Source organism: Pongo abelii, chromosome 7 (assembly GCF_028885655.2).
Source record: "Pongo abelii isolate AG06213 chromosome 7, NHGRI_mPonAbe1-v2.0_pri, whole genome shotgun sequence".
In the NCBI taxonomy this organism is placed as follows: Eukaryota; Metazoa; Chordata; class Mammalia; order Primates; family Hominidae; genus Pongo; species Pongo abelii.
Genome location: NC_071992.2, coordinates 159,540,140 through 159,551,994, shown reverse-complemented (window position 1 = coordinate 159,551,994; position 11,855 = coordinate 159,540,140). Strand labels below are relative to the sequence as shown.

Below are 11,855 nucleotides of genomic sequence, written 5' to 3'. Positions count from 1 at the left end.
TTGCCTTCTTGGAGTTCCATACTCCCATTCGGGATCGTTATAAGTTAGCTTGAAGAATGGTGCTGGATCAGTGGAATATTTGTCTAAAAAAAAAACCTTCAGTAAATCATGACCCCAAACCTCACAGCCTACCCAAAACCATCCTAGCTCTGAATGCAGGACTTAAAACCATAAAACATTTAGAAGTCAACACGTGGGAATATTTTAAGAAATCTTTGTCTATGCCACAAAAGCACTAATTATCAGAGTAAATATACATGAATTTGACCTCATTAACATTGAGAATTTCTGTTCATAAGAAGACGTGGCCACACATGGTGGCCCACGACTGTAAGCCCCGCACTCTGGGAGGCTGAGGCGGGCAGATCACTTGAGCCCAGGAGTTCAAGGCCAGCCTGGCCAACCACCTCTATTTTATTTTTTAAAAGATATTACGAATAGGGTGGATATGCCTGTCTAATCATTCACCTGCCACCTCGCTGCCTGTCCTTTCTGAGGTGGCCTTAACCCGGTCACTCTGTGTCCCAGCCCCTTGTTTGTGCATCCTCAGAACCCTCATCACTATCTGACATGCTCTATTTGTTTGTAATTGAATACTGTTAAACTAATTGCACTGACGTTAATGAACTTGCCTCCACTTTCTTTCTTCTCAATTTGACTCAGTCTGTGGGCTGCCAAGATTTGAGAGAGATGCAGAGGGAGGGAGGGTCGGACAGAGGCGACGCTGAGACCACCCTCACTGTGGGCCATATCCCTCCAGAGCTGCTGAGACCACCCTCACCGTGGGCTGTATCCCTCCAGAGCCGCTGAGACCACCCGCACTGTGGGCTGCAACCCTTCAGAGCTGCTGAGACCACCTGCACTGTGGGCCGCATCCCTCTGGTTGCGCGTGGGCTAGTTGAAATCTCTCAAATGGCACCCGACACAGGCCGCCAGTCAGGCCGGCTGCAGGAGCCGGAAAATCTCACCCAGTCTAGCTGTTGGATGGTTTTTCAAGGGCACTTCCACAGGCAGAAGCCCCAGATAGAGCTGATCAGATCGACACAGTGATTAACCTGAATGTACCCTTTGAGGTCATTAAACAACGCCTTACTGCTTGCTGGATTCATCCCGCCAGCGGCTGAGTCTTCAACATTGAATTCAACTCTCCCAAAACTGTGGGCATTGATGATCTGACTGGGGACCCTCTCACTCAGCATGAGGATGATAAACCAGAGACGGTTATCAAGAGACTAAAGGCAGCCAGGAGCAGTGGCTCACGCCTGTAATCCCAGCACTTTGGGAGGCCAAGGCGGGAGGATCACAAGGTCAGGAGTTCGAAACCAGCCTGGCCAATATGGTGAAACCCTGTCTCTACTAAAAATACAAAATTTAGCCGGGCGTGGTGGCAGGCGCCTGTAGTCCCAGCTACTCAGGAGGCTGAGGGAGGAGAATCGCTTGAACCCAGGAGGCGGAGAGTGCAGTGAGCTGAGATGGCGCCACTGCACTCCAGCTTGCATGACAGAGCAAGACTCTGCCTCAAAAAAATAAATAAAAATAATAATAATAGTAAAAAAGAGACTAAAGGCTTATGAAGCCAAACAAAGCCAGTCCTGGAATATTACCAGAAAAAAGGGGGTGTTGGAAACATTCTCAAGAACAGAAACCAACAAGATTTGGCCCTATATATATACTTTCCTACAAACTAAAGTTCCACAAACAAGCCAGAAAACTTCAGTTACTCCATGAGGAGAAATGTGTGTAACTATTAACGGTAAGATGGGCAAACCTCCTAATCCCCACATTTAGAAGTGCTTTTCCTAAGACTTCCAGTATATATGAATTCTTTGAAAACTATATTACTTTCATTTTATTCTGGATTTTATTCTGGATACTAAGGATGTGCCAAATGAGTCAGACACTAAGATTCATCCTTTGAAATCACCTAGTGTGTTTTATGCAGTTATCCTCAAAAATATCAGCGATGCCTGAACTTTTAAAACATCTGTTAGAGCAAAATTAAACGAGCATTTGGTAGTAATCTCACTTTTTGTTCAGTTAATAAGTGGTTGATAAAGTTTCCATATTTTTCTGGAAAAGTTTAAAAAAGTTACATGTCATTTGGGGAAAATATGTAATCAGAAATGTTTGCATAGATTGATTCCAAAAAAGGCATTTCTAGCCTTTTTGTGGAACATGGTGAGACATTATATAAATTCCAGAAAGAAAGCAACTGGATTTACAGATTTATTGTGAGACACAAATTCACTGCTGCCTTTACAGTAAGAAATGTATGTGCTAACCATATATGCCGTATTTATTTTGTTGTTAGGCATACTTTCAGTTTGCTCAGAATTTTCAATTTGCTATAAAAATGTATCAATTAGCATACAGAAAAATATTACTTTAAGATGACTTGTTTCCTTTGAAAATACATATATACTCGGGGTTATGATTTATGTCAGAAATTGCCTTGGACAAGCACCAAAGTTGAATGAATTTTCAGCAAAACGGAGTTAAAGTCTATATGTTTTCCGATGTGACGCAGGTTGAGAAATGTGTTTTAGGATCTACTTGCCAGTTTCTCGTTTTGATCCAAATGTATGATCGACCCTGATAAATAACAAGTTATAGTGCCGCCCCCGCCGCCAAAAACAGAAAAGAAGAAAGAGAAAACCCGCGGCACTGTGTAAATAAAGTAAGCTCACTGTGTCGTGAGTAAACAGATGAGGCATGCCTGCAAAATGCTCCCTTGGCATAAACAGCAATCAATCATAATTAGTAAACAGGTGTGCCAATAAAAAGAATTTACATGACAGGTTAACAAGGACCAGGAAAATGAGTTTCCGGAAGGAGTTCTTTGTTCCTGATCAGAGAACTCGATACGTGTCAGCATTCACTGCCACCTTATTGTAAGGAGAAAGAACTCTATTGGCATCATCTGAGCAGCCATTTAAAAACTGGAATCTACAGTGATTCCTGAGTGGGCAGCAAGGATGGCTGCTGATGTGCTGTGTGGTCTGGGAGAGGTGGAGAAATATGACAGGTGGAGGAAAAACCTGATGGCGTCTTCCACGGTGTATTTACTCTTCCTTTACTTGATGCTAAGTCATATGAAACAAGCCCTCATACAAGCTGTTATTAATTGCCTTTAAAAATCTGTTCCGTTTTTTTCCAGGTACTTAAAATGCCATTGCCTGTAAGTGGTTCTTATGTATTTTGGGGGGAAAATTTTATTTTTCTTTTCTTCTCATATTTTAAAAATTCATTGATCTTTCAAGATGAGCCAAGGTTTTTTAAAAGAATGACAGTAAACACTTCATTCTTTATAAAACTTTCTATAATGCCTTATTTGAATGTTAATCGTATGTGTTTTCTAAAAATGTTGTGAGCTACCAAACTTATGGATTATCACGAGGTTATCAGGCATACATTAGTCTTTATCAGAATAAAATGAAATGTCATTACTGTGGCTATTAGTTTGTCCTCGGTCCTTCCCAGGGCCTGCTCCCCCCACCTTCCTTCCTGCTGCCTGATGTCTCAGTGGCTTCTGAATGACTGTGTTCTAATAAATGATCTTAAAACAGAAAAGCAACAACAACAACAAAAAACAAAGTTGGACTAAAAGTTAAGGCTAAAAGTGTGGTAATAATTAGCACTATTAAAGGGAGTAGGGCAGACAACAGCCATTGCTTCCAAGTTCCCATGGAAGTTCCTAAAGATTCAATTTTGTCTGTCTGGGTAACGACGTTTTTAATACGTTCTAGGACCAAACTGGGCTGACTGATGTAAACACAGCATTCCCCTTTTAGATATAGACACGTCCCTCCTTGTCCAGCATGAGAAGATTTAAGGCCCCTCGGTTTTGCAGGACTACAGCAGCCAGGGAGTCCAGCTGCTGTTGAAGACTCGTGAGGCCCCCTGCCGTTTGCTGGCGGGCCATTCAGTCTCCCAAGACAGTTTATGCTGGATTCCCAAGGCTCTTTCTCCCGTAACTGTCCCTGCTAATCCCAATAGAGAGGATAACACTAAACCCAAGGGAAGAAGGGGTCCTCTCGGAGGTGGCTCACATGATGTTGGTACATGGGAAAAGGGGGAGACGTAGTAGCCCGTGTGGAGTTAGATGGGGGGAGTTGTAAGTGATGGAGCGCTGTCCCTTCCAGAGTGGAGGGAGTCGTAGATACACTGGAGATCCACAACCCACCAAAACTCCGTGTGGTGGTGAAATTTGTGCTACAAAAGTATTTTTCATTATAGTGGTAAAAGCAGTGGAGGTTCTATAAAAGGCGGTTTTCTATTTTCTGGCCTGTAAGTGAAAGGTTTTGTGTAGCTATGTTGGCAGTGGTCACTGGGCCCATCAGGGGACAGTAGAGTTGGATGGTAGTGTTAACAAGTTCTTTAAATAGGGTTCCCCTCTTAGACTCCCACCACAGGTGTAGTTCTCTTTTTTTTTTTGAGACGGAGTCTAGCTCTGTCCCCCAGGCTGGAGTGCAGTGGCGCCATCTCAGCTCACTGCAAGCTCTACTCCCCGGGTTCGCCATTCTCCTGCCTGAGCCTCCCAAGTAGCTGGGACTACAGGCGCCCGCCACCATGCCCGGCTCATTTTTTGTATTTTTAGTAGAGGCAGGGTTTCACCGTGTTAACCAGGATGGTCTCGATCTCCCGACCTCATGACCTGCCCGCCTCGGCCTCCCAAAGTGCTGGGATTACAGGCGTGAGCCACCGCGCCTGGCCAGGGGTAGTTATCTTTAATAGGAAATGTTGACGGTCCCCAGAGGATACATTGAGATAGAGTGATTAAAGGCTTCCCATGAGAGGGCAGCCCAGCAGAAACCAGACGTCCTAGTTGTGCTGACAGGAAGTAGAGATCATGCCGGTCAGGGAACAGGATAGAGAGGGAGATTGAGTGCATGGGCGAGTTGTCCATTTATCAGTATAATTCCTGCAGACGTATGGACTAGATAGGTGACCCAGTGACAAAGGTTCGGCTACACTGACTCTCTTGGAGTTTTCCTACAAAAGTGTTGGAACTGGCATGATTGCTGTAGAGGAAGAAGGGGAAATACTCCAGATAAAAGATACGCTAAGAAAGCATTTCTCCTTTTGGGACATTTGAATTTCTGTTGATTGTTACGAGGGGGGACTTAAAGAACCCATGAGCCCACCCAGTAAAATCCCTTTGTATTGACTGTTGGGGCTGCTATCCCCATCCTGCGGTCCAGGGAGCTTGTTCCTGGAGGTGTGCTGGGAGGCCAGGGTCTTCCACAGGCACAGGTCTGGCATATTCCCAGCGTTTGGTAGTCATGGAAAGCCAGCTAGGTTGAGTTATGTTTAACAGACTAACAGTATGGTTAATCGCTTCCCTAGCACACAGACCAGCATCTCTAAAAGCGCCTAGAGCATGGCAGGCAAGCACCAAGGAAAGGAAGATGTTACTTGTCTTCCAGATCAGCCCCATCTGGAGTTGTTTTCTTGAATAGAAACTTCAGAGCCTCTGTGAGCTCTCAGGTGTAATGAGCGGCTTCCTCTGGTTTCTGTAAAGGTTAATTGCAAAGTTTAATTCTGGTCATGTGGGCGCAGCTGGCGACTCCCTGCAGCTTTACAGTCATCGGGGGTGGTTCGTAGCACTTGGTAAGGTCCCTTCCATTTAGAAAGAAGTTGATCCGCTGGGGAGCCTTCCTTCTAGGTTTTTAATAGGACCTAGTCTCCAGGCAGCATTTTGCGGTTGTGTTTTACTTGCCCAGGCGAGGGCAGCACTATGTTGCCATATTCCTGGGTGGCCAGCCGTACCTGGCCTAGATTTTGAATATATTTTATAATACACTGAGTTTCAGGTTTGATTAACAGGTCTAAGGTGAGGAAGGGTCTCCCATAAGTCATTTCAAAAAGACTAAGTTTCCTCTTCCCTTCGGGGACCGTTTGTATTCTCATGAACACGATAGACGACAGAGTATACCAAGACCCAGAAGTTTCCTGGCATAATTTTGCCAGGGTTTGCTTTAAAGTGTGACTGGTCCTTTCAACCTTGCTGGAAGATTGCAGCCTCCATGAGGAGTGGAGATGATACTTAATTCCGAAAGCTTGAGCTCCCTGCTGGGTTCTAGCTGCAAGGAGCGGGGGAGGCCAAAACATGCCTTGGCCACTTCTGTAGCATTCTCCGTTCTTGGGGGAGAGCTTCCACCCAACCGGTAAAGGTGTCTACAAAACCCAAAAGGTATTTAAAGCCTCGAAAGGAGGGCGTGTGGGTGCGGTCAACCTGCCAGTCCTCAACAGGAGGGGTTCCTGGGTTCCTCGCTGCTGGACTGGGGTTAGTGAGAGGCCTTTGTCTTTGTTTGCCCCCAGGGTTATTTTGGGAGCAAAGTTCACAGGCCTGAGTGACTCTATTGTGGTTGCCAGGCCCTTGCCCATAAAGAGATGGTCCACCCAGGTGGTCATGTTGTCCTGCCCCATATGGAGATAATCATGTAAATTTTTTTTTTTTTTTTTTTTTTGAGACGGAGTCTTGCTCTGTCCCCCAGGCTGGAGTGGAGTGGCGCGATCTTGGCTCACTGCAAGCTCCGCCTCCCGGGTTCACGCCATTCTGCCACCTCAGCCTCCCAAGTAGCTGTAACTACAGGCGCCCGCCAGCACGCCCGGCTAATTTTTTGTATTTTTAGTAGAGACGGGGTTTCACCGTGTTAGCCAGGATGGTCTCCATCTCCTGACCTCGTGATCTGCCCGCCTCGGCCTCCCAAAGTGCTGGGATTACAGGCTTGAGCCACCGCGCCCGGCTTTTTTTTTTTTTTTTTTTGAGACAGAGTCTCACTCTGTCACCCAGGCTGGAGTGCAGTGGCATGATCTCAGCTCACTGCAACCTCTGCCTCCTGGGTTCAAGTGATTCTCCTGCCTCAGCCTCCTGAGTAGCTGGAATTATAGGTGGGTGCCACCATGCCCGGCTAATTTTTGTATTTTTAGTAGAGATGGGGTTTCTCCATGTAGGCCAGGGTGGTCTAGAACTCCTGACCTCAAGTGATCCACGTGCTTCGGCCTCCCAAAGTGCCGGGATTACAGGTGTGAGCCACTGTGCCTAGCTGGGAATCATGTAAACTTTTAACTATTTTCTACTGGTCTGGCTGAGGAAGCAAGAGCTTTTGACCTATGAGTCACTAACCCTCAGGTATTAGAGTCCCCTGACTTTCTTTAGCTTATGCTTGTTTTGATGTTTTAATTATTATTATTTTTGAGTCAGAGTCTCCCTCTGTCGCCCAGGCTGGAGTGCAGTGGTGTGCTCTTGGGTCGCTGCAACCTCTGCTTCCCGGGTTCAAGTGAATCTCCTGCCTCAGCCTCCTGAGTAGCTGGGATTACAGGTGCGTGCCATCACGCCCGGCTAATTTTTGTATTTTTAGTAGAGACAGGGTTTCACCACGTTGGCCTCGAACTCCTGACCATGTTGGTCTCGAACTCCTGACCTCAGGTGATCCGCTCGCCTTGGCCTCCTAAAGTGCTGGGATTACAGGGTGCGTCACCATGCTCAGCTGCTAGTTCTTTTGTAGTTAAGATGGATTTACATCAAGAGAATGGCCACAGGGGAACAAGGCCAGCTGGGCCACTGCTCCCGGAGTTCCCTCTTAGCTTTCCTGTCAGCCCTTGCATTTCCCAATGTCACTGAGGAGTTTCCTCTTTGATGTCCCAGGCAGTGAAGGACTGCCACTTGCTCAGGCTCCTGCACAGCCTCTAAAAGCTGCAGTATTTCTTTTGCATATGTAACGGGGGATTTCCTTGCATTTAGAAGACCCGTTCTTTCCTAACAGTTGTGTGTGCACGAGGGACAAGGAAAGCGCCCTTGGAGTCGGCGCACCTGTGAAGCGCCTTTCCCTGACCCTGAGCCGGGCCCTGGTCAGGGGACTTGATCTGTTTTCTGCACCGAGGTATTAGGTGGCAGTGTGGGCATCTGTTGTTTGGTGTAGACTAACCACAGCATGTCCTGCCCCTCTTTTTTTATTTTCCATGCAACTACTTCCATCCGTGAGCCATTCAGCACCAGGATTCTAGAGGGTGCACCCCTGAGGTCTATTCTACTGCGGAAGGCCTGGCCCATGTTTCAACCCTGGAACGAGTTAGGTTCTCCCAGGAACAGGCTGGCATGAGAGAAGCTGGATTAAGGGTACCACAGGTTTTTATAGTAACCTTGAGGGAGTCCAGGAGGGCGCCTGATCATGGCGAGTCTTCCTCCCAAGAGCCAACATGGCCCTTTATTTCTATAACTCCCTGCACCTGGTGGGGAGTGAGGACCTTGAAGGTGTGACTGAAAGTCAGGTTTTGGGGCCGGGCAAGGTGGCTTACTCCTGTAATCCCAGCACTTTAGGTGGCCGAGACGGGTGGATCACTTGAGGTCAGGGGTTCGTGACCAGCTTGGCCAACATGGTGAAACCCCGCGTCTACTAAAAATACAAAAATTAGCCAGACGTGGTGGTGCACGCCTGTAATTCCAGCTACTCGGGACGCTGAGGCAGGAGAATCGCTTGAACCCGGGAGGCGAAGGTTGCAATGAGCCGAGATCACACCACTGCACTCCAGCCTGGCGACGCAGCAAGACTCCGTCTCAAAAAAAAAAAAAAAAAAAAAAAAAGTCAGGTTTTGGGCTTCTTCTACTAGAATGGCGATGGCTGTGACTGCCCTAAGGCAGCCAGGCCACCTGCAGGGCGCAGAGTCCAGCTGCTTTGGAAACGAGCCCACCAGACGAGACGTTTCTCCCATAACTGGACGAGGCGTTTCTCCCACAACTGGACGAGGTGTTTCTCCCACAACCAGACCAGGTGTTTCTCCCAGTTTCGGGAGGACTCCTAGGGCTACTCTCCATTTCTCTGCTACAGAAGGTGAGTTTTTGATTTTTGCTTCCATTGGATTAGATCATTTATTGATGTGAGTCTATAAATTAGATCATTTATGGGACATGTGCCATAATGGTCCCCTCTCCATTTGGGATCTCCCAACGGGATTAGATTCCACAGGAGACTCTGATAGTGCGGGGGATGCTGGGGAGTCGGAAGGAGGTGTGGAGGCCTGAGAACCCCCAGCTGGACTTGGAGTTGGGCCATGGGGCCTGGAGTCCCTTCCCTTTAATAAAAGAGGGTCTTCGCATGGGTCTGGGGGGCTTTCTGGCTTACTGGATTTTAGCCTGCAGGTGCTGCATAAAGCCAGGTTCTGTTGTAAGGCCATAAATGCCTACTCATGGGTACTTCTGACCATTGTCCCTGATTCCTACGGAAAGACGGAGCTGCAGGATGGCGATAAGCTCACAGTTTCACTCTCTGGCCACTTTTCATTGTCAGCTAACTTGTACCCAGGCCAAACAGTGTAACAAAAGATGTCTTTTCCTTTTTAGCTCACCTAGCCAAAAGGTGTTCCAATTTTTAAAGATACATCCCAGGGGTGTTCAGTGAGAGTAGAGGAGGTGGTTCCCACGGTGCCGAGAGAATCCTGCAATGACAAAAACAGACACCAAAGTCCAGGAGGTCACAGGTGTCCCCGAGCCAAGCTGGATCATGACAGGGTCTGGGACATCCCCTTGAACCCCCATGAAACCAGGGAGCTAGGAGGTCACGGGCATTTGGCATGCACCGTCCTGGGTCTCACGGGTGCTGGAAGTCTCCAGGCCCGACTGAGGTGGCCCCCACTGCTGGCTGGGGGGCCCAACGTCTCGCCAGCAAGCCTTTCCCTGCCTCAGTGGTTGGCCATTGGTGATGCCCGATTACAGTGCCTGGAATGCCCGATGCAGTCCCCACGGCCTGGCAGCTACATGACTGAGCATCTTTTGTTCAGCAAAGAACACCAGTTGAAGGACCATCTGAAGGAGCTGGAAAGTGCATGAGGTCTGGAGGGACAGGGCACTCTTAATGTGTCCCTCAAAACAGATTTTGGCCAGGCACGGTGGCTCACGCCTGTAATCCCAACACTTTGGGAGGCCAAGGTGGATGGATCACTGAGGTCAGCAGTTCGAGATCAGCCTGGCCAACATGGTGAAATCCCCATCTCTACTAAAAGTACAAAAAATTAGTCGGGCGTGGTGGCAGACCCCTGTAGTCCCAGCAACCCGGGAGGCTGAGGCGGGAGAATCGCTTGAACCAGGAGGTGGAGGTTGCAGTGAGCTGAAATGGTGTCATGGCACTCCAGCCTGGGCAAAAGAGACTCCATCTCAAACAAAAAAAAAAAAGAAAAAAAACAAGAAAATTTTGTAAAACAGAAAACCCGATCAGACAATAAATCACAATGGCCACAAGGTGGCGGCCAAGTGCTACCAGAGGGACAGCAAACCAGCTGCGTCTGAAACGAGGCCAGAAAGGTTTTGTGAAACGAAGCGGCCAAACAGCCCGAATACTGAATGTTGAGAGCAACCGGTGTGGTTGGATAATGATGACTGGTGCAGAGGCAGCAGCCAGAGGAGAGCAGCACATATATCCACAGAAACGGTCCAGGCAACTTAGAAACCTTCCCCGGAGCTTGACTGAAACAGCCCTGGGAAAACCAGCGACAGCCAACCACGCAGCCTGGCACTGCCACGGTACCCGCTGCGGGGAAGGGAAACTGGAGTCAATGATGCAGACAAACCTCCATCCGAGTCACGGCACCAGAAACATTGGCGGCTGCTGTGAGGCCTCCATTCTTGTCTTCTTAGTTTAAAAGAATTTAAACAAGAGACACACAGCCAAGGAGATGCAGCACAGAGCAATGTATTGCAAAGGAGAAAGAATATTTTGAAAGTTCGATGCAGAAGAGATAGGACCTCCTGAGAGAGAGGATTCAGGGCCGGCTGCTCGTAAGGGCGAGACAGCAGAGACCGGCACCAGGGAGGCTCCTCCATGGGAGTCTTCCATGATTACTCACAGCGGGTGGGCAGAGGCGTTGCTAGGAAGCATGTTCTGGGGGAGGGGGTCCTCTGGGTACACACACGCAGTAGCTGCACCTGCTTGCTCATACGTCGCATGTGTCATTAGCGTCTTAAATCTCCACCAGGGGTGTGTTTTCTATTATAATGAGCAAAGGGTCAGTCTGAGGACAGGGAAAATCAAATATGCCTGCTCTCTAGTTGGGGAGGGGTGATTTCTCTCCTTGAGCTAGCATTGCTTGGATGAGCTGGACCACAGCGCAAATGCAAAGGCTTACTGTGTTGACTGTACAGTGGCCACGGTGGCTGCATCCCAAGGATATGGTCACTTCCTTGACTACCTCTCCTGGCTCATGAGCAGAAGTCAAGCCCCTGGGCCAGGCGCTGTGCCTCTCACGCCTGTAATCCCAGCACTTTGGGAGGCCGAGGCAGGCAGATCACCTGAGCTCAGGAGTTTGAGACTGGCCAACATGGTGAAACCCCGTCTCTACTAAATATACAAAAAAAAAAAAAAAAAAAAAAAAAAAAAAAAGCCGGGCACGGTGGCAGGCGCCTGTAATCCCAGCTACTCCAGAGGCTGAGGCAGGAGAATCACTTGAACCCTGGAGGCAGAGGTTGCAGTGAGCTGAGATGGCACCATTGCACTCCAGCCTGGGTAACAAAGCAAGACTCCATCTCAAAAAGAAAAAAAAAAAAAAATCAAGCCCCTTTCCATAATGCTAACCTTGTGGTCTTTCATTAGTTTTACAAAGGTGGCTTTGGTCTCAAGGAGTGGAGTAGTTTTGGGAAAAGACTATTGTCATCCTTACTTTATTTTTTATTTGTATTCATTTATTTTTGTTTTGAGATGGAGTTTCGCTCTTGTCACCCAGGCTGGGGTACAATGGCACAATAACGGCTCACTGCAACCTCCGCATCTCGGGTTCAAGTGATTCTCCTGCCTCAGCGTCCTGAGTAGCTGGGATTACAGGTGCCCGCCACCACGCCAGCTAATTTTCATTTTTATTTTTTT

The 11,855-nt window shown here is 48.0% G+C and overlaps 1 long non-coding RNA gene across 1 annotated transcript; it reads right to left on the bottom strand.

Annotated features, from left to right (window-relative positions):
- Positions 1-2,213: 2,213 nt before the first annotated feature.
- LOC134761973 (uncharacterized) lies at positions 2,214-11,344 on the bottom strand. The gene is made up of 2 exons (XR_010141354.1): positions 10,843-11,344; positions 2,214-9,438 (listed from the first exon to the last, which is right to left on the bottom strand). It is a non-coding gene; the product is annotated as an uncharacterized LOC134761973 (long non-coding RNA).
- Between the last annotated feature and the right edge of the window lie 511 nt (positions 11,345-11,855).